The sequence below is a fragment of the Pinus tabuliformis genome, chromosome 6, assembly GCF_031772625.1.
Source record: "Pinus tabuliformis cultivar Carrire ecotype Pingquan chromosome 6, CPIR1, whole genome shotgun sequence".
Taxonomy (NCBI): domain Eukaryota; kingdom Viridiplantae; phylum Streptophyta; class Pinopsida; order Pinales; family Pinaceae; genus Pinus; species Pinus tabuliformis.
In genome coordinates, this window is record NC_142292.1 from 108,337,718 (window position 1) to 108,356,687 (window position 18,970).

Genomic DNA, 18,970 nt, shown 5'->3' on the forward strand with positions numbered 1-18,970 from the left:
GACTTTCCAACCGTTCTGAGCTGCTAGAGCAAAGAGTGTCCGGATGGTAACCCATTTTGTTGTGGGTCAAAAGTCTCCTCATATCGACCCCTTCCTTCTGTGCAAAACCTTTTGCCACAAGCCTGGCTTTATGCTTGTCAAGTGTGCCATCACTTTATACTTTTTTTGTAGACCCACTTGCAACCAATTGGTTTGTTCCCAAGGATCAACCAACATCCAAGTGTGTCATTTCTTTATCAAGGCATCATACTCATTTTGCATTGCTACTTTCCATTCATCATGAGAAGCAGCTTCTTTGAAGGAAGTTGGTTCAAAATCTGTAAACAAATTCAATTCACAGTCATAAGAAACATCCATATCAACAGGTAAATCAGAGTCATCTACATCACCTCCATTTTGCCTGGTTGAATTTCTTGTTCCTGTCTTTCCAACCTCATCAGGATGAACACTTTCAAGTCTCTTTGTCAGCCACTTTGGGGACCTTTCTGAGATGGTCCAGGCTGCTCAGTTGATTGAGTTGGACTGAATCAAGATTGAGTCTCCCAATTCTGTCAATCACATCACTCAAAGTATCATCAGTGGTTGGAGTTTCATGTGTGGGGAGTGCTTCGAAAGAAGATTCGACATATTGATCCAGTATAGGAATCCCCCCTTCAAGATGTGGAATCTGACTATCAAATTCTTGAAATGATTTTGCATTTGTGAATCAATCCAAGCGATCAAGTTGTCACTCAACAACATTGTCAGCTTTGGAAGATTCAAGAAAGATTGCATCTCTAGATACAACAAGCTTTTTATTAACTTCATCATAGAGACGATATGCTTTGGAGGTGTTTGAATACCCCAAGAATATACACTTACGACTCCTTGCACCAAGTTTGTTCCTATGTACCTTTGGTATCAAGGCATAACAGGTAGAACCAAAGACCCTGAGATGCTTTACCAAAGGAATGCGCCCATACCACATTTCATAAGGAGTCTTGTTTCTAATAGCATTAGATGGACATCTATTCTTTACATCTACAGCACATAGAACTGCATCAGCCCAAAACATCAATTTTACATTTTTGAAAAACATTATGGAGCGCACCATATTTAAGATTGTCCTATTCATTCTTTCAGCTACTCCGTTCTGTTGGGGATTATAAGGCACAGTTGTTTGATGTTTGATCCCATGTTGGCAAAGATAGTTTTCAAATTCATTCAAAGTGTATTCTTTTCCATTATCAGTGCGAATAGAGCAAATATGAGATTGTGCATCATTTTCAATCCATGTATGAAAGTTCTTGAATGTTTGAAAAGCATCAGATTTGTTCTTCAATAAATAAACCCAACACATTCTAGTGTAGTCATCAATAAATGTCATCATATATTTATTTCCATTTGCAGAAGGAATAAGCATTGGACCACATAAATCTGAATGAATGAGTTCAAGTTTTCTATGTGCTCTGGAATGTGAATCATGAAAACACTGTTTGCTATGCTTTCCTAGAATGCAAGCATCACATTGCTTAAGTTTCCTAGGATTTGTAGGCAAACCAGTAATACCATTTTTCTTCAACAAGAGAAGGTTGTCATAGTTCAAATGTCCAAATCTAGCATGCCATAATAAACTTGATGGAAATGTACCTTCATCCTAATGAGAATTGCATGAGAAATTTTGTGCACAAGCAGAGGTACCTTGCATCTTGAGAAGTCTTTCTTCTTCTATGTCTATCATGACAAGTGAGTGATCTGATGCTTTTCTCACCTCAACCTTGCCATCAAACATATGAATAGAGTGTCCTTGCTGGCAGATGTGGACCAAGGACAGCTAATTTCCCCTTAGTTGTGGGTGGGAGTAGTGTTACTTGGGAGCAGCAGCGAAAGCAGGGAGCGGGAGCGAAAACAGGAGTGGGAGCGACATTTTCAAAAGCTCCCGGTTTGGGAGCGAATCCCGGAGCGTTTTTATATAATATATATATTTTATATTTTGATACATATATGTCAACAAAAACATGTAGAATAATGAATTAGATATAAAAAACATAAAAAAAAAAACATAGATTGAACCATATAACAACAATCATCTAGAAGTTATAATCTTCATCAACCACATCCACAAGTTAGTAACATACAACATATTGAGTCTCATGATTCATCAATCTTAAAATTTCAAGCTTTCAAAATTCAATATATAACATTTATCAACATTGATTACAACAAATAATATCTAACATGAAATGAAATGTTATAAGATGAAATGAAATGAAACAACTTTCAACTTTCATGAAGCATCATATTCATAATTCATTACTAATGAGTTATAATTGCCAACTTCAAACTTAAATTGTCATATATTGTTTAAAAAAATATCATAATAAATATGAAAGAGTCAATAGTTATAAAAACTACTAGAAACTAGAAAAGAGAAGTAAATCTATTATCTATTTATTATGCTTGGGCCTCTTGCCACCACGAGAAATGTCTAATTTTTTAGTCTTGTTGGAAAATCAGGATCTTTGTCATTAATATCACCCTCTAAGCATTAATATCCAGAGGTATCTTTGTCATTACCTTTGTATCTGTATAGGGATCTTTGTCATTAATATCACCCTCTAAGCATTAACATAAGATAGAAAAAGCATAGCATGTCAAGTCAAGATTTTGTTTGAGTGATGCGTACATTTTTAGGAGGGTCATGATAGAGGAGTTCGACAACCAATGTCACTAACATCAATGTACATAGAGGGATTGGTGCTCTTGATTAAATACGAGTTCCATACCCTAATACATGACAAAATTCAATGGAAACATTGCAATCCCCCAATCCTGAAATCCTGAAAAACTGATAAGTCTGCTGGATTTTGAATGAAATCTAAAATTCTACTTTCTCCATATGAAATCCAATGAGGCCGGAACCACTCTCAAACATCCCGAGTCATTTCATGGTAATGTTAAAAATTTAAGTAAAAGTGACATTCTCCTTAATCTTCATTAAGGAGAATGTCACTTTTACTTTAAGAATTTAACATTACCATGAATAGCATATCAATACTAAGGCCATAGACTTGATCATTAAGCTGCCCCACTCAAAAATTATTTGTTTCTTTCAAAAAAAAATTGCATTTCGAACATTACTACAAAAAAAAAATGCAAAAAAGGCAAAACGCTCCCGAAAAGGCAGGGAGCGAAAAAAAAATTTAGGGAGCGCGCTCTCGACCTGCTCCCAAGTCACTCCCGCCCGGAGCGTGGATTGGGAGCGAGATCGAGGGGGGTGCTCCCCCGCAACACTGTGTGGGAGATATAAAACATCATGCAAAAGAAAGTCTGGAAGACCAGGCAATTTGAGCGTGATTGTGCCAAGCCCTGACGACTTGAGTTTTGATTTGTCTGCAAAGTATACTGCTCCATCAGCATTGTCAGTAAATTCTTCAAAAATGTTTCTTCTAAAAGTCATGTGGCAAGTTGCTCCAGGATCAAACAACCAATCCTTTTTCCAAGAAGCAAGTGAAGCATTAAACAAGTCTTCATTTACTCCAATATTACAACGTGTCACAACATAGTGAGCGGATTCGGGTGCTTTACCTTTCTCTTTGTCATTAGTTTTAACTTTGGGTTGATTTCTTTCCTACTCAATTTTGTCCCAAGGCAACTTGCATGTGGATGCATCATGTGATCCATCTCTATTACAATGTATGCAATGCAAATCTGACTTTTCTCCTTGAGAGTGTTTGCCCCCCTTGCCTCTGAAATTTCTTCTTCCTCTTCCTCTTCGACTACCTCTTCCTCTAGAAGAATCTTGAGCAAGATTCTTCTCTCTATGTGCAAGACACACAGCCTCTTCAGAAGACTGAGGAGCTGTCTTCTTCCCAAAAGCTTTCTCTCTCTCAGCAAATTTATTCACAAGGGAGTCAAAGGTAATTTCTTTGAGGTTTCCATTTGCTTGCAATGACTCAAGATAATTTGAGTAAGTGGGATAAAGTGCCTTGACAAAAGCTATCAAAGGAATGTCCAGTTCAACATTAGTGACTTTGATATCATGCATAATAGATTTTACTTTTGATGCAAGAGCAAGAGGATCATCATTTTGTAATTCAAGGTTGAACAATTTAATCATGAGTTGAACAACTTCAAGCGCAGAGTGTGAGTCATAGAGTTCCTTCAGTTTTTGTAAGGCTTTGAAAGCATTTGAAAATGGCGAAATATGGCGACTCACCTCTTCATTTACAGATGCTACAATCAAGGCATAAGCCTTGCTGTTCTTATTTTCCCAAATGGAAAATTCCTTGTCTGAGGTAGGCTTTTCTGGTTCTTTGTCTCCTTCTCCAACACACACTCCTTTCCACAACTCATTAAAAATGAGAGTGTGTTTAATTTTTCGCGACCATTCTAGATAGTTCTCCTTCCTAGTGAGAACCACTCCCACAATGGATATCAGTGAATGCATTGTAAAACCTGTGTACTGTAAAAAAAAAATGCTCTTTTGATGTAAAAAAAATTGCAGTGTAGTAGCCATATTCTGAATTCTTATGACAACCAAGAAACGCGCTGTAGTTTTTTACAAAACAAGGGCACAAAATCGTGAAAGAAATTGCAACAAGCCAAAAAAATTCGTAGGTCACATCTTCGAATCTTTGCAACTAAAAAACAACTCCTCATAACATGTAGTTGTTTTCTCCCGAGACATTTTCTAAAACAGTACTTGCTTTCTACCGAGACGCTCCACGTATTTGGCTTTTCGGATTAGCTTAATCCAAGGCCGAAGGGAATCAGAGTTTTAAAATAAGAGTATAGCTAATTCCCAAGTCCACATCTGCAAATTTGCGACGCAAATTAAAAGGGCGCTGACCCCATGGGATCCGACAATCACCAGTGCACTTGTGTCCATCCCGTCGACATGAACAACAACTAGATGAATTTATGGTGAACAGGAGCCTTTCTGAGCCAAAATAGACGACAACAGTCATTCAACGCACTGTGACTGATTCGGTGAGAGAGCAGCAATTCCAACGATTCGGTGAGGTGAACCACCGAGTCGGAGGGCCGACTGTTCAGGAGGCTGACTATGGAGTGGTATGGGGAGACTGTGGAGTGGTATGAGGACTATTCAATAGCATTCAACGTAGTGAATAAAACACAGTGTGAGGTGACGAGCCCACAAAGCTAAAGTTTAGGGGTCGAGTCCTGTCCCGTTGAGCATATTGATGTTTTGCCTTCAGGAAGGTTTTGGAGGTCTCTGCGAGAATGAAGGGTGAGTCTGAGAGCAGGCGGGCACACATGTACAAAGGGAAGGCGGAGGGCCAAGCCAAGTGGGTCGACAACGTATAGCCAGTGGAATGGTATGCGTAGTGGGAGGAGGCGGACCTCAATGACAGAGTAGGAATGTCAGAGTGCACTAACCATAATAATAAATACACAACATCCAATTAATTCAACACAGAGAAGTAATTTGGCCAGAGGACAGATAGAATAATGGCAGATATGACAAACTGGGTGTTACAAGGCAGAGAGGGAAGCCAAAAAATGGCGCTGGCTCTGATACCATGTCTAGCCAGGAGGTGAGTCCTCAAATGAAATATGTTTATTCATGTAAGTTGTTCATTGTTATATACATGAGGGAGTGACTCTTGAGTTTCATCTCCCGATGACTCTTTTCATTAATTATTATTTACATTATTTACAACTGTTCACCCAATCCCCATGATTAGGTGTCAACAAATACAACACATCTTCAACAATAAGTACTAAAATAACCGAAGTAGTTCAACTATCTTAGTACAGGTTAAGCAAACATGCATTACAAACGTTTAAAGAATAGTCTTACAAACGGATACAAAACATGCATGAAAACGTGTTGGCCTGAGACAAGCTTCTGAATTAAGCAAAAGATCCAAGACACATTTGTACACCATACATCACTAGTCCTAGTAGTGGGACATTGGAGCCACTCCTCGCTCCTCAAAGAACAGATTACAGACTCTCAAGGCTATGTGGGAGGAGCCAAGGTGAAAAGTCCTTTGCTCATACAATGAGGGGGTATATATAGCCAAGGGGGTATAACTAACCCTTGTGACTCTTCGACTTCCCTCATGATTGTTTGACTTCCTATGACTTTTCGACTTTACATGACTCTTCGATTTCATATGTGGGTCTCTTGGACTTCCACTTTACATTACATTGATTACAACAAGTATGGCCCATAGTAGTGATGTGGCCGAGACAACTCATGACACAACTCGACATGACACTGCTGACATGTACTGGTTGACTGTGGTGTCCGTGTCGAGTTGTTGTGCTGCTGAGTGATGATATGCTCTTGGTGTAATATGTCTTCACCTCTGCATGGAAAAGTGTGTGGGGTCTTCGATGGTCTTGGTCTTTGCTTGATGGTGCATGTGCATGTGTCCCTTTTGCTCGCTTGCTCGATGTACTTCATGTGTTCGTTCAACCACGAGTAAGTCTTCTAGCATGAGCCTCTTTTCCATCTCGTTCGTTGTCGCGCTATGTGATCTAGGTGGCTCCAGAGAGACACACAGGACAAAGATGGCTCAAAAATCAAAGTGTTTGGATTGTGCTCAAAACAGGACCAAATCGAAGACCTTGTCGTCTTGATAGTGGTGGTGGAAACGGCTCGTCAAACCAAGCTCGTATGCGAAAGATAGAGCTCTTCAAAGTTTGACATGACAGGAAAAAGTGGGGCCCACAGTATGCCACATGGCATCCCAGTAAGCAGATGGGACCCACATGGCAGCCCATCAAGCATTGACACTTGGCATTCTTTCATTAACTCCTTATTCCTGCAAAAAGACAAAAGAAACATTTTAAATACCAAATAAAAACAAAACAAAAAAATCATTTAAAATATGGTTATTATAACCATATATTAAATCATATAAAAACAAAACCAAAACATTTAATAACCAAACTCATTTATATATTAACAAAAAAAATAAAGGTTAATATATATTAAAAAAATTGTTATTGAGGTTTCAACGAATTGATATGAGATATGGTCATGGATTTTAAACATGAATATGGTTATAAGTGATGGCTATTAATACGCCCCAACATCCTCCACCATTTGTTAACGTACCACACCATATTAATACGCACTGACAGCGGGATAAGGGAGCCGGCGGGGGTCGAACCTGCCCGGCCCACGTGGCCGGCCCCCAAGCGGGCGGCCCCAAATATTATTAAATGTCCAACCATAAATATATGAGTTCAAACTTAAAAACAAACAATATGCCCAAACCACATGACAACAGTGTGCGGGATTTGGGGCCCAATGCGGACCCGACCCCCCAGTTATGAAATTTTTTGTTAAAAAATTAACGGTGGCGGGTGGAGACAGGATTCGACCACCCGACCTCCCCCATAATAAACGGGATTTTAACCAACACGCCAACCATTTTCTTGGTAAATCCACCGGAGGAAAATTTATATAAACCCATGATTTTACCATTGCACGCAATTCGAGGAGGCAAAAGGCAGGCACGGATTTCAAGGCAAATTAATTAATATTTTAATGCAGGAACCATGAATTTTGCAGGAGGGCAAAATTTTCACTTTGTCAGAATTTGACAAATTTTATATGGTTTTTACACCTCTCGTCGCCACGAGCGCAACGGTGTTGTCTGTTTCTCCATCAGAGTTCTGCATTTTCGGTCATTTTCAGAATGCACGTGGAACCATGATTTCAGCAAAAAATAGGGAGTGGAACCATGAGCCATGAAATTTTCCCAAGGAGGTAAAATTTTGATATGTCATAATATAGTCAAGTTTATACTTGTTTTTCATGGTTTTTTGCAGGGATCGCAATGGCAAGATCAGATTCGCCATCTGAGTTGCAAATTTCCAGTCCATCCATGGAACAGAATCTTTGAGGAATCCTGGGGGAATCTAGAAGATTCCTTGAGCCCAAAATTCTCAACTTCTCAAAATTCGGATTTTGGACAGTTGATTCAGCACTACTCGATGCCACAAATCTGATGGTGGCTTCAGATTTCTTATTCTCTCATTTCTTCTTCTAGTCACTTTTCCAAGTGCCAGTGCAGATGTCCACATTCATGTGTGAGCAACCATCTTCATGAGATCGATGCCTTGAGAGCAATGGTCCGAGCAGCTTCAACAGTGAGACATCCACTTCTTTAGATGGCCCTTGATTCTGAGGTATATGATGTGTTCATGTACTTCTTCTTTCTGCATTATGTTGTACAGATCCTTGATTGATGTTGATGCAAAACCTTGTTTATTACATGTTGTCATGATTCCTTGCTTGATTTGATGCGAAATATTTTATGTGATGTACTTGTTGTCATAACTCATTATGTTATGCTTTGAGATCCCTTGTTGTATGTTGTTGGGATACTCTTGTTGTCGTCATGCATGTTTGTTTTGACATCCCTTTTGTGCCATATTGGCGGGATGCTCATCATGCATGTTTTTGTATCATACTAATAGGAGTCTTTTGATTGAGGATTCCGGTTGGGAATATCTCTTAGAGCCACTCCTGCGTGAGGGCATTTTTCCTTGTATGATCGAGACATCATCTCTGTGTACATCACCATTATTGACAGCACTTAATGCAGCAGCCTACACCATCTTGACACCGGGGCCCAGAGACGTAGTCCCTCCTGGACGAACTCCGTTATCAACGCTTATGTTTTCATGTGTTGATGATTTTTATGTTCCTCTTCTTTACAACATGTAGATGTATTCATTAATGTTCTTTTAAAAAGCAATTTTAACACATCACGAAAGTAAAAGGTCTTGGAAGGGTCCTTCTTCACACCCGGCATTGGATCACCATGTTTCATCGATGTACCTATTCCTACAATCACTCATGACGAGACGACATCAAATCCCAAAAATCTCCTAGTCTACCATGATGCATTGTTTTCCATTTCGGTGCAGGTGACCAGGAGAGGGACAAGGCACTGAGACTGCAAGAGCACAGAACAAGCCGGGATGGGGGCTCTGGAGCATTGTCGAGAAACACTACGCAGATGTCATTGAGAGACAAAATTTTGCAATCTGAGATAGCAGTGACAGCTGCGAGGCAAAACCTAGTTGGGAGGCAGAACTACGCAGTTTCCGAGAGGAAGGCCAGGCGGGGTGTCGGGGAGCTGTTGGGCCAATCTGCGCAAATTTTCAAGGGAGCAATGACCAAGTCATCCAGCTGGGATCTACATAATTTCTATGGGGAGGACGGTGCAAGCAACAGGAGGCACTGGCAGAAAAATCTGCGCAGTTTTCCAGAGGAGCACAAAGTCGGGCTACGGGAGCTGCTGGTCAAAATTGCGTAATCCTGAGAGACAGTCCAGGGTCAGACAGTTCTGCGCAGTTTCTGAGCGGGGAAGAAGAGCTGGACAGGATAGCTCTGCGCAATTCCTGGGCTGGTTGCAGAGCAGGCAGGAAGGGCAAGACAAGGCAGCTCTATGCAATTCTTGGGCTGGTTGCAGAGCAGGCAAGAAGGGCAAGACAAGGCAGCTCTATGCAATTCTTGGAGCTCAGTACAGCCCAGGGTCACAGCTCAAGTTCTTTCTCCGGTTGACCAATGGGAGGCTTGATGGAAGGTCTTGCGAGAAGCACAAAGTGGATCGGCTTCTGGGACAACTTCTGCACAGTTCTGGGAGTCAGTCAATAGGCTCATTTCCAGAATTGCGTAGAGCAGGCTGCTCAGAGGAAAGCCTCAAGCTCTGCGCATTTCTAGGCAACAGTTCAAGGTCACTGAGATTGGGTCCGATTGACGAAGGGTTGTCCGGTCGACAGATTTTCAGGAAAATTGACTAAGTGTGAAAGAAAGTGTACTCGTGCAAACATGACAATGTGATCGCACACTTAGCCGACTTGCTCTTTATAATTCAGAGTGCTTCTTTTGATGGTGCCAATGCTTGGAGGAGGCTTATGACTTTGCTTGGAGGTCTTCTTATGACTCTAATACATATTATTACATAGTGTAGCAAGCCCATAAGGGTCTTTAATAAATACACTGAATATTTGACTTCCTAGAAGCACTTAAATATGTGCTTGACCTAATTAACAAGCAAGAAACTCATTGCTATAAATAACAAAAATAATATTTATTTTTCTTTACAAGTACAAAGATCAAAATTACATTTATGAAGACCGAACCTAGTTACACTTTCTTCAACATGGTTCAGTAGAGCTAACTTGTACGGAGTGCCACATGTCATTGTTTCTACCTTCGGCCCTGAAATTGATATCCAAAAAACTACAGTTCGTCCTCTTGCTGTCACTTTTTACAAAATTCAAATCCGATTCTTAGAGATAAAAATTATGACGATTTTCCCTAGGTCACCTGTTTGAGATGGAATTTTGGAGCTTGCAAAAACCCTAACTTCCTTAGATCATATCTCCGAAAATATAGCGAGACAAGATCTGAAATTCGTACATGAAGTTCACCAAGATTTCGGCTCCACTAGGTTTTAATTTCAGCTTCTAAAGCTTCGTAGAAAAAAAATTATAGCGAAAATGCCACGATGACCTGTTTGAAGCAACGAAACCCTAGAATCCAAAGCTCCGAGACCAAATGTTATGCAACCAGCTCACAAAATAGAAGAAGAGATAGATCAACGACTTCCAAATTAGTCTCTGCAAGGGGGCAACTTCCTTTACATTACACAAATGAATGACAAGACCTCCTTTCTATATATAGGAGCCTAAGGGGTCACAATATAATCGGAGCCTACATAACAAATATATTGTAAGGGCACAACAATAACAATAGTGGGCTTCTATGGGGCACAATAATAACAATATGGGGACTACATGGGTGCAACAATACAATAAGGGGGTTGCACTAATAACAATAAGGGGCTACACTAGTGGCATAGGAACCTAACAATCCCCAACACAAGAGACCCTGCCCAAAATATTACATGCGCAAAAATATAAAATTAATAGAGATTTATGTTGTTCTGGATTTCCTAAACTAACAGCAATCTGAGTTAAGTTTGTTAACATTTCAACTGTAATTCATGGTCCATCCATAGAAATAGTAATGTCAAGCAAAAGTTTGACCAGTTGCATTATATAAATATGCATGTATTCTCTTTATGCAGCAATGTCAGCTTAGATCTAAAATTGGATTTTTATTTTGAGTTAGTGTTATTATGACCTTTATTTTTGTCAATTAGTGAATGACAATAAGTTGTTTATTGTACTACGGTATATAGTCGAGATTAACCTAATTGGAATTTTTAATCTTTTAGTGTAGAGTGTGTCAATTTATTTATAAGATTATATGACATCAAATTCTTACCATTGGGAAATTTAAATAAACAGAATAATTATGTTCATAATTTTTGGGAGAATGTAAGATACCAGGTCTCACTTATTTTAAGAAATTCATCCCTATTAATATTATACGGATGATTTTCTAGTTCAATTACTTACATGAGGTTTCTTTGGAATAATGTTCAATTTTCACAATCATCCTAGTGTGGTTAATTGTATGCATGACTAATATCAGATATATTAATATACAATTAAAGAAGCAACATCCATGATCTGATGGATGATTACACAATTTGGAAATTGTTGTTTAAAATGGAAGAAGCATTCTATTTCTCAGTATTAAAATGTGTTTCTCTTTATTGATTTGATTTTCCAGATCTGATCAATCCTCTTACTGTTCAGTTGTTACATATTTGGTATGTTCACCTGATTAGTGATTTCTTTCAGATCTCTTATTTTCACTGCCAGGTAGCTGCAGATATAATATGCTAGTCCAATGTTCAGACCATTATTTTTCTTCAATCTATTCGTTGTTTACTCTTGGAATTATCTTACAGATATGCTGTCTCTACACTTCTGAATCTTCCATAAAACGTTTTGGTTTATGAAGATCTGAAGTTTTGTGGGTGTTTCAAATATTTCCAGATTCAACAGTAAGGTTTAAGTTCTATGAGTGCAGATCTGCCATTATGAGGTGAAATTCTGAACTGATATCAAAATTGTTCTGTTCGATTTTTCATCTAAGTGCATGGAGAATACAACTAACTGTGAGAGGCATCCAAGAACGAAGGATTTCAGCAGGTGTGATGCCCAGAAAGATCCAAGTAATTGTAGCATATCAATGCTTGTGAGAGGCCGTACAACTTGTGAGGAGTTAACTGTAGAAATATCTGGCCTTTTGACTTTTGATGCAAAACAGAAATTTCACCTCTTCAACTAGAGGTTTCCTGGATTTTAGCCCTGTGAATTCAGTCATAGGGCTATTATGAAATAGAACACAAAACGGCAGTGGAAAGAATACAATATTTCACTTCCTAGCAGCCCACACTTCTAGGCAATCCAAAGAGAAAAGATACCAAACAACCTGGATAAGATTGAACCCTTCAGGCAACTTATCCCGCATAACCATGTCTGAAAATTCATTTTTACAGCAATTATAAGAGTGGTAAAACAGCAGGTATAGCAGCAGCAAAACAGCCCTTAGATTCTTCAATGATAATGTCAAATCACTTAACAATTGTCCTTCTACATGTCAAATCATCAAGACATATATAGCTGTAAATAGCAATACATGAAGAACATATATCGCTGAAAAACAAATCTGGAAAATGCACTAGTTTTGAACAGCTAAAAACTTCATTAATATGCTCAAGATGAAGTACATGTACATACCATAGCCTTCTCTCAAGGGTAGTACAAGTCCACTAGCTCTCTAAAATCTTAGTCAAGGAAAACATGAAAATCCCAGCTCAACCAAGAAGCAAACAACATGCAAGAAAAACTCTAACAAGTCCTCCAAGTTAAGATGTTCTCTTCTCTTCTATTCTTCTCCGTTAAAGATACCTTAGGGTTTTATCATAAAACCTTAATCTCAAATCTCCCAAGGATAAACCTTAATTTAGACTTCCACGATGCTCCAAGATACTCCAAGAAGACAAAGAAACCGTAGGGACTCCAAGAGAGTGAAAGATCAAGTACAGGTGAAGAGCTAGGAGAGAGAAAAGTGATCACCATTGTAAGGCAAGTGATCTAACTGGTTTCTTGGAGTATCTTACGGGTGATTAAGGTTAAGAAAAGTGATCTAAATTGTAATGCAGGTGAAAGAAGCATTACAATCAATGGTATGCAAAACTCTTTGGAATCAATGGAGGCAATCCCAAACTGAAAGAACACGAGCAATGAAAATGTTGGTTGTTGTTGATGATGAATGGTGGGATAGGGTGGAATACCTCTTGGCATTTACTAAACCAATTGTGGATTTGCTACACATGTTTGAAATAGATATGCCTAATTTGGGAGAGGTGTATGAGGGCATTGACTCCATGATAGAGAAGATAAGAGTGGTTATGAATGCCAAGGAGAAGGACCCAGATGAAGACTTTTACAAAGAAGTAAAAGATATTGTTGTAGCGGCTACAACCACCCTCCAAAATTTTGGCTTGCATGCAAATTTCAAAGCCTACCTTGGATCCTGCGATCGATCGTTCCTTGGTCACTTGTTGGTAAGCTGATGATCTCAAGCTTCCCCTCCTTGATCTTAAGAGTTGTTCATGTTCTCATCTTTATGCAGCATGTGCCATCTTTGGGCATAAGGATTGTGGTTTATCATGCAAAGGGAATGCTGTTTCACTTCAAGGGAAATCTTGTGTGTAGGAGTTGTTTTCATTACATAGACATGTTTCACACTCACTTCATGCACTCTTGTCACGAAGGTTGTTGCATCAAGCAGAGTATGTTTTATACATTCTGGATGGTCTATGTTGTATCACTAAGTGTCCGTGTATGATCATAGTCGAGTCCTATCAATGTTTACATATGTTTCAATGGTCTCACGCTTAGCCAATTTCCCAAGCAACTTAGCCTCATCCAACCTCCCAGAACTGCGCACTTTGCTTTTGCAACCATCAAGCTTCCTCCCTTGCCTACTGAAACTCCATAGTGCGCAAAGACCCCAACATCCCTTGGCATCCAAAACTGCATTGTGGTTTCCTCCAGTGTCCTTCCCCCAGCCAAAACCCACTGTCATCAGAAACTGCGTAGTATTGTCCCTCGGCTACACAGTCTGCCTTGAAACCTAAAACTGCGCAGATGTGTCCTCCCAAAACCCATCCCACAGTAGTGCCTTGCATCCAAAAACTGCGCAGTATTTCCTCCCAGGCTGCACTGTAGTGTCATGTGCCTCAAAACTGTGCAGCGTTGTCCAAGCTGCCCTGTTTGTCTTGCATGCAGAAACCGCGCAGTTGGGCCTCCCAAGGCCTCATTCCGGCAACAGTCACTGCCCGCTGAAGTTGCATTGATCTACCTCTCAGTGACTATAGGAAAAGGTGACATGCTAAGATCACTCCCAAGGAATTGAGGAGAAAGACCAAGAAACTAAGTTATGGCAAAAGATCAGGACCACATGCAAACTCTGTCGGATGCATGATCATCTCAAGGGTAAGTATGGTAAGTAAAGAACACCTTTCGAAGTACACCTCTTAGTTGAGTTTGCAGGACTGCTTGTCATTGTCATATCATCATGTCTTCAGTAACATGCATGTGCACAAACACAAAAAAGTCATTTCATGTGTTTCCTCTACATGTCTTGCTTCCTTTTCGCTTGTTTGACCAACTGTCGTCTTCGGCATGTTGATTGCTATGTCATGCTTGCGACCTTGTTCTGGTGATGTTGAAGGTTTGTCTTTGTGTGTATGAGTTATGTTTGCTATGTAAACACCCGTCGCACTCACACACAATGTTGTAAGCACTGTCGCACAAGTGTCATCACGATCGTCCAAAGGTATATCCGAAGTGTTGCACTTGTCGCTTTCACCATTAGACAGTCCCGCAGTCAGTCACGCTGAGTATATGTTATCTTGTGGTTTGAGGTGTCTTGTCGTTGAGTCATGTTGAGTGTGTGTTTGCAAGGTCATGTATACACGAGTCCACTCTCGACCGAACCACCCTCCATCAGCCGAACCTCCACTAAGTTGCATTGTGCAATCTCAGCCCTGAGTGACCAAGCATTGTTGCCCAAAACTGCGCAAAGCGTGAGGCTGTCCTCCAAGCAGTCTACACTACACAACCCTGGAATCAACCTAGCTAACTGTCACCCAGAACAGCGCAGAAGTTGCCCAAGAAGCCATCTCAGCTTACGCTTCCCGCAAGCCTATCTATCAAGCCTCCCATTGGTCAACCAGAGAATTTGACTTGAGCAGTGACCCAGGGATGCACTCATCTCCAAAAATGCGCAAAAGCTGTCAACCTGCCTATCTACACTGCCTGAAGAAACTGCGCAGACATGAGGGACACTCATCTCCAAAAATGAGCAGAAGCTGTCAGCCTGCCTGCCTGCACTGCCTGAAGAAATTGCGCAAACATGAGGGACATGCACCTGCTACTTATCACTGCATTGTCTCTGGAATTTGCGCAATTGGTCAGGCAGTCCCCCTGTCGGCCTGCTTGTCACTCCTCCTGAAATTTACACAGTTTTCATGGACAGTCCACCTACTGCCCGGCACCCTGCTCAGCCCGGAAACTGCGCAGACATGTCCTGCTTGACTACCTCCCAGATCTGCGCAGTTCTGACCAGCAAGCTCCCACAACCCGATCCCAGCCTCCTCTGGAAATCTGCGCAGTTTTCACTACCAGTGCCTCCTGTTGCCTGCACTGCCTTACTCGGAAAAACTGTGCAATTTTGCCTCCAAGTTGAGCCAAATCTCGCAGATGTCACATGTTGTCCCAGACTGCTCAACCCAGCCTCTCAGTGACCTCTGCGCAGTTTTTCCCGACAGTGCCCCGGAGCCTTGCATCCCGGCCTGACATGTGCTCTGCGTTGTTTCAGAGCCTTGTCCTTTCTCCCAATCACCTACACCCAGAAATGAAAGACAATGCATCATGGTAGACTAGGGGAATTTTGGATCTGATGTCGTCTTGTCATGAGTGATTGCAAAAATAGGTACATGGATAAGACATAGCGCGATGACGAACGGGATGAACAAGGAGCGCATGCTAGAAGACTTGCTCGCGGTTGGATGAACACACGAAGCATACCAAGTAGCAAGCGAATGAGACACATGTGCATGCATGAACCATCAAGTGAACACCAAGACCATTGAAGACTCCGCGTGCTTTGCCATGCAAAGGTGAAGCTATGGTACACCACGGGCACACTCATCACTCACAAAATTTCCATATCTGAAAATAAATAAATTTAAACCCTGGACTGCAAAATGTTCAAATAATATCCCTGGAAAACAATTTTAATGAACCCCAGAGATCCAGATCTTACCCTCCAGGGCCTAAATCTGGACTCTAGAGTCTACACAGTTTTCTGCTTCAGATCTGTAGTTGTAGGACAACAAGAAACACCCAAACGATATATACAATGGCCCAAAAAAAACTAAAACCTAGAAAACCCAAGTCAAAAAATTGAAAATAATCACAGATCTATGTACATGAATGGAAGATCTATCAGATCTAGGGAGTGTGAGTCCAACTCTGCTCCCAGATCTGATAATATGAGGCTCTCAACAGCCAGATCTATTGATTTAGCACTGAAAAAATTATATTTTTGAATTTTAGAGGAGATACTGAGCTCAAACCCTTCATGCATCACCCATAAAAATATCTTATGATAAGCCCGGGATCAAATTAAGTTGGGCTCTTCAGAAAACACAGATCAGGAGTTGGTTGGTTCAACCGAGAACTTCCCCAAACGCCCAGTGATCTAAAAATCAATATTTTCCTACAAAACTCAATTCGGCCATCAACGTAGAGCGAGAAAACGATAATAAAATTCAGATAAATAGAGATACCTGCTATTATATTCAAAACTTAAATTATCATTCAAACCCCAGCAACTGAGCAAGATACCTGATCTAGCCTATATACGAGCACAGCGCGACCCCAGGCAGCAGATCGAGGGCACCAATCATAGATCGAGCAGAGTTTTAGCAGATCCAGACAAGTTCAAGGAAAAACAAACAAAAACAGGGCCAGATCTGGAGGTCTGCTTACAGCCAGAGCAGGTAACAAATTCTTGTTTTCAGATTCTGATTAAACCCCCTCAGGGAAAAACTCGTTTAGTATGGGTTCATGCAGGAAGCACCTCCTTGCAGCTGAAACAACAGATTTGGGCTGAAATGGGATACCCAGTTCAGATCCAACATCTGGTCAGTGGCAGGCGGTCTCTCCAGGATCTTAGATCGATGGATAGCTATGAGATTGGGCCAGGATCAATTATTACCTTAAACTTCAGATTGAGAGGAGGGGCTCTGCCTCAGGGACAGCCAAGCTCCTTAGGGGGGGACAAGGGAAAAAAATCTACACCCCAGCACCAACCCAAAGGAGGTTTATCCTACAAAAACATTCTTCAGGGCAGCAGAGACATAGGGTCTTCTTCAGATCAAGGCGGACACATACCCAGGCCATACATAGTAGATCAGTCAGAGCAAACCCCAGCCTTAAATTTAGATTCTTCAGGGCTTGACGATTTCGTAAAGTCCTACGAAACGCAAGCTCTAATATGCCGCTTCAACAGCTTTTGGCCTAAACCTTTGGATCTATTCCATTGGATTTTCACCAGCTGGACCATGGAATGTGATATTCATCTATGTTCAAAGGGGTTTTTTATAGTAAAATTTACATCCAAGGAAGTCAGAGATACAGTCATCAGTACAGGGCCATGGTTTTGGGGAACATCGGGGCTATTTATGACCCCATGGTTTCCAGATTTTGACCCAAACAAAATGATTGTAACCAAAATGCCGGTCTGGGTCAGACTATACAATCTTCCTCTGCACTTTTGGAATGAACAAGTCTTGGAAGGCATTGGGAACAGCTTAGGGAAATATATCAAAACGGACCTGGAAAGGATTGATGAAAGGATCTACACTTTCGCACGTATTTGTGTGGAAGTAGATTTAAGTAAAGGGCTGCCGGACAATATAAGGCTGATCTACAAACAACAAAACTGGCTGCAAGTACTAGATTATGAAAACACCGCTTTCAGATGCAGGCTCTGTAGGCAGACAGGACACCTGCAAAGTTCATGTCCAGAAGACAAGAAAGTAAACAGTAAAAAGAAGCAGAAAGGGAAGCAGAAGAAAGGATGGAAATTTTCACCCCCAGACTCAGAGGAAGAAGAATCAGAAGCAGAGGTGGAAGAGGCCCCTGCAGAGAAGACTGAGGCATCTCAAGAAATGGAGAATCAGAAGGGAACCACACCGAACAACAAGACAGAGATGACAAGAGTGGATCCAAGCATGGGAGGCATCAAACGGCAGCACCACTCTGATACTTCAGACTCAGACAAAGAAACTGGCCCACAGAATGCAGAAACACAGATAGTCATTGCTTCGATCGAGCCCACTCAAGGAGAGTGGCGTAAGGTCGAAAAGAAAAAGGGGAGAAAAACTTGAAGTGTGAGTTTTACTCTCAGCCGGAATTCAGTTTTTTGCCTCTTTCTTTCTCTCTCCTCTCTTCTCCTTTTCTTTTTTCTTTGTGCACGTTAGTCTTCTAACGATGCGGTGGGTGCTATAGCACTCGAGCCCTTGTGGCAGCTTACAGAATGTTTCAGTGCATATGCTAGTGTAACTTTTCATTATCTTTTTAATAAAAAGTTACTGTTTTTTCCTTTGGAAAAAAACTGAGCAAGATACCTGTACTTAAACCACTCTTCAGAAAGCTATCATCAATGGCTAAAAAGAAATCTATGCATGAAAATGACACATCTTATAGTATTTCCACGAAGAGTAACACCAGCAGAAATTAACCCCAAAGTCTTTCTTTATTGCTCATAAAAAAAATTACAAGAGAGCTTTTCGCTTAGTGCACGATCCTAAGATCCAATATGGCGACTGACAAATGACCTCCTATTTAAAGATAAATCCTCCAATGGTTAGTTCAAGTGATCCTCGTCAAAGCAATCTCGACCGTTGATGAGGATCAAAATTTCTTTTAATCTCATCCGTCGAAATTTTAAATTATTGAGGAAATTCGAATTTTTCAATTAAATGCATTTTAA

The 18,970-nt window shown here is 40.7% G+C and overlaps 1 protein-coding gene across 1 annotated transcript in view; it reads right to left on the bottom strand.

Moving 5' to 3' along the window:
- Positions 1-18,970, bottom strand: part of LOC149257535 (uncharacterized) — a 198,926-nt gene that overhangs the window by 51,934 nt on the left and 128,022 nt on the right. The window lies entirely within an intron of this gene.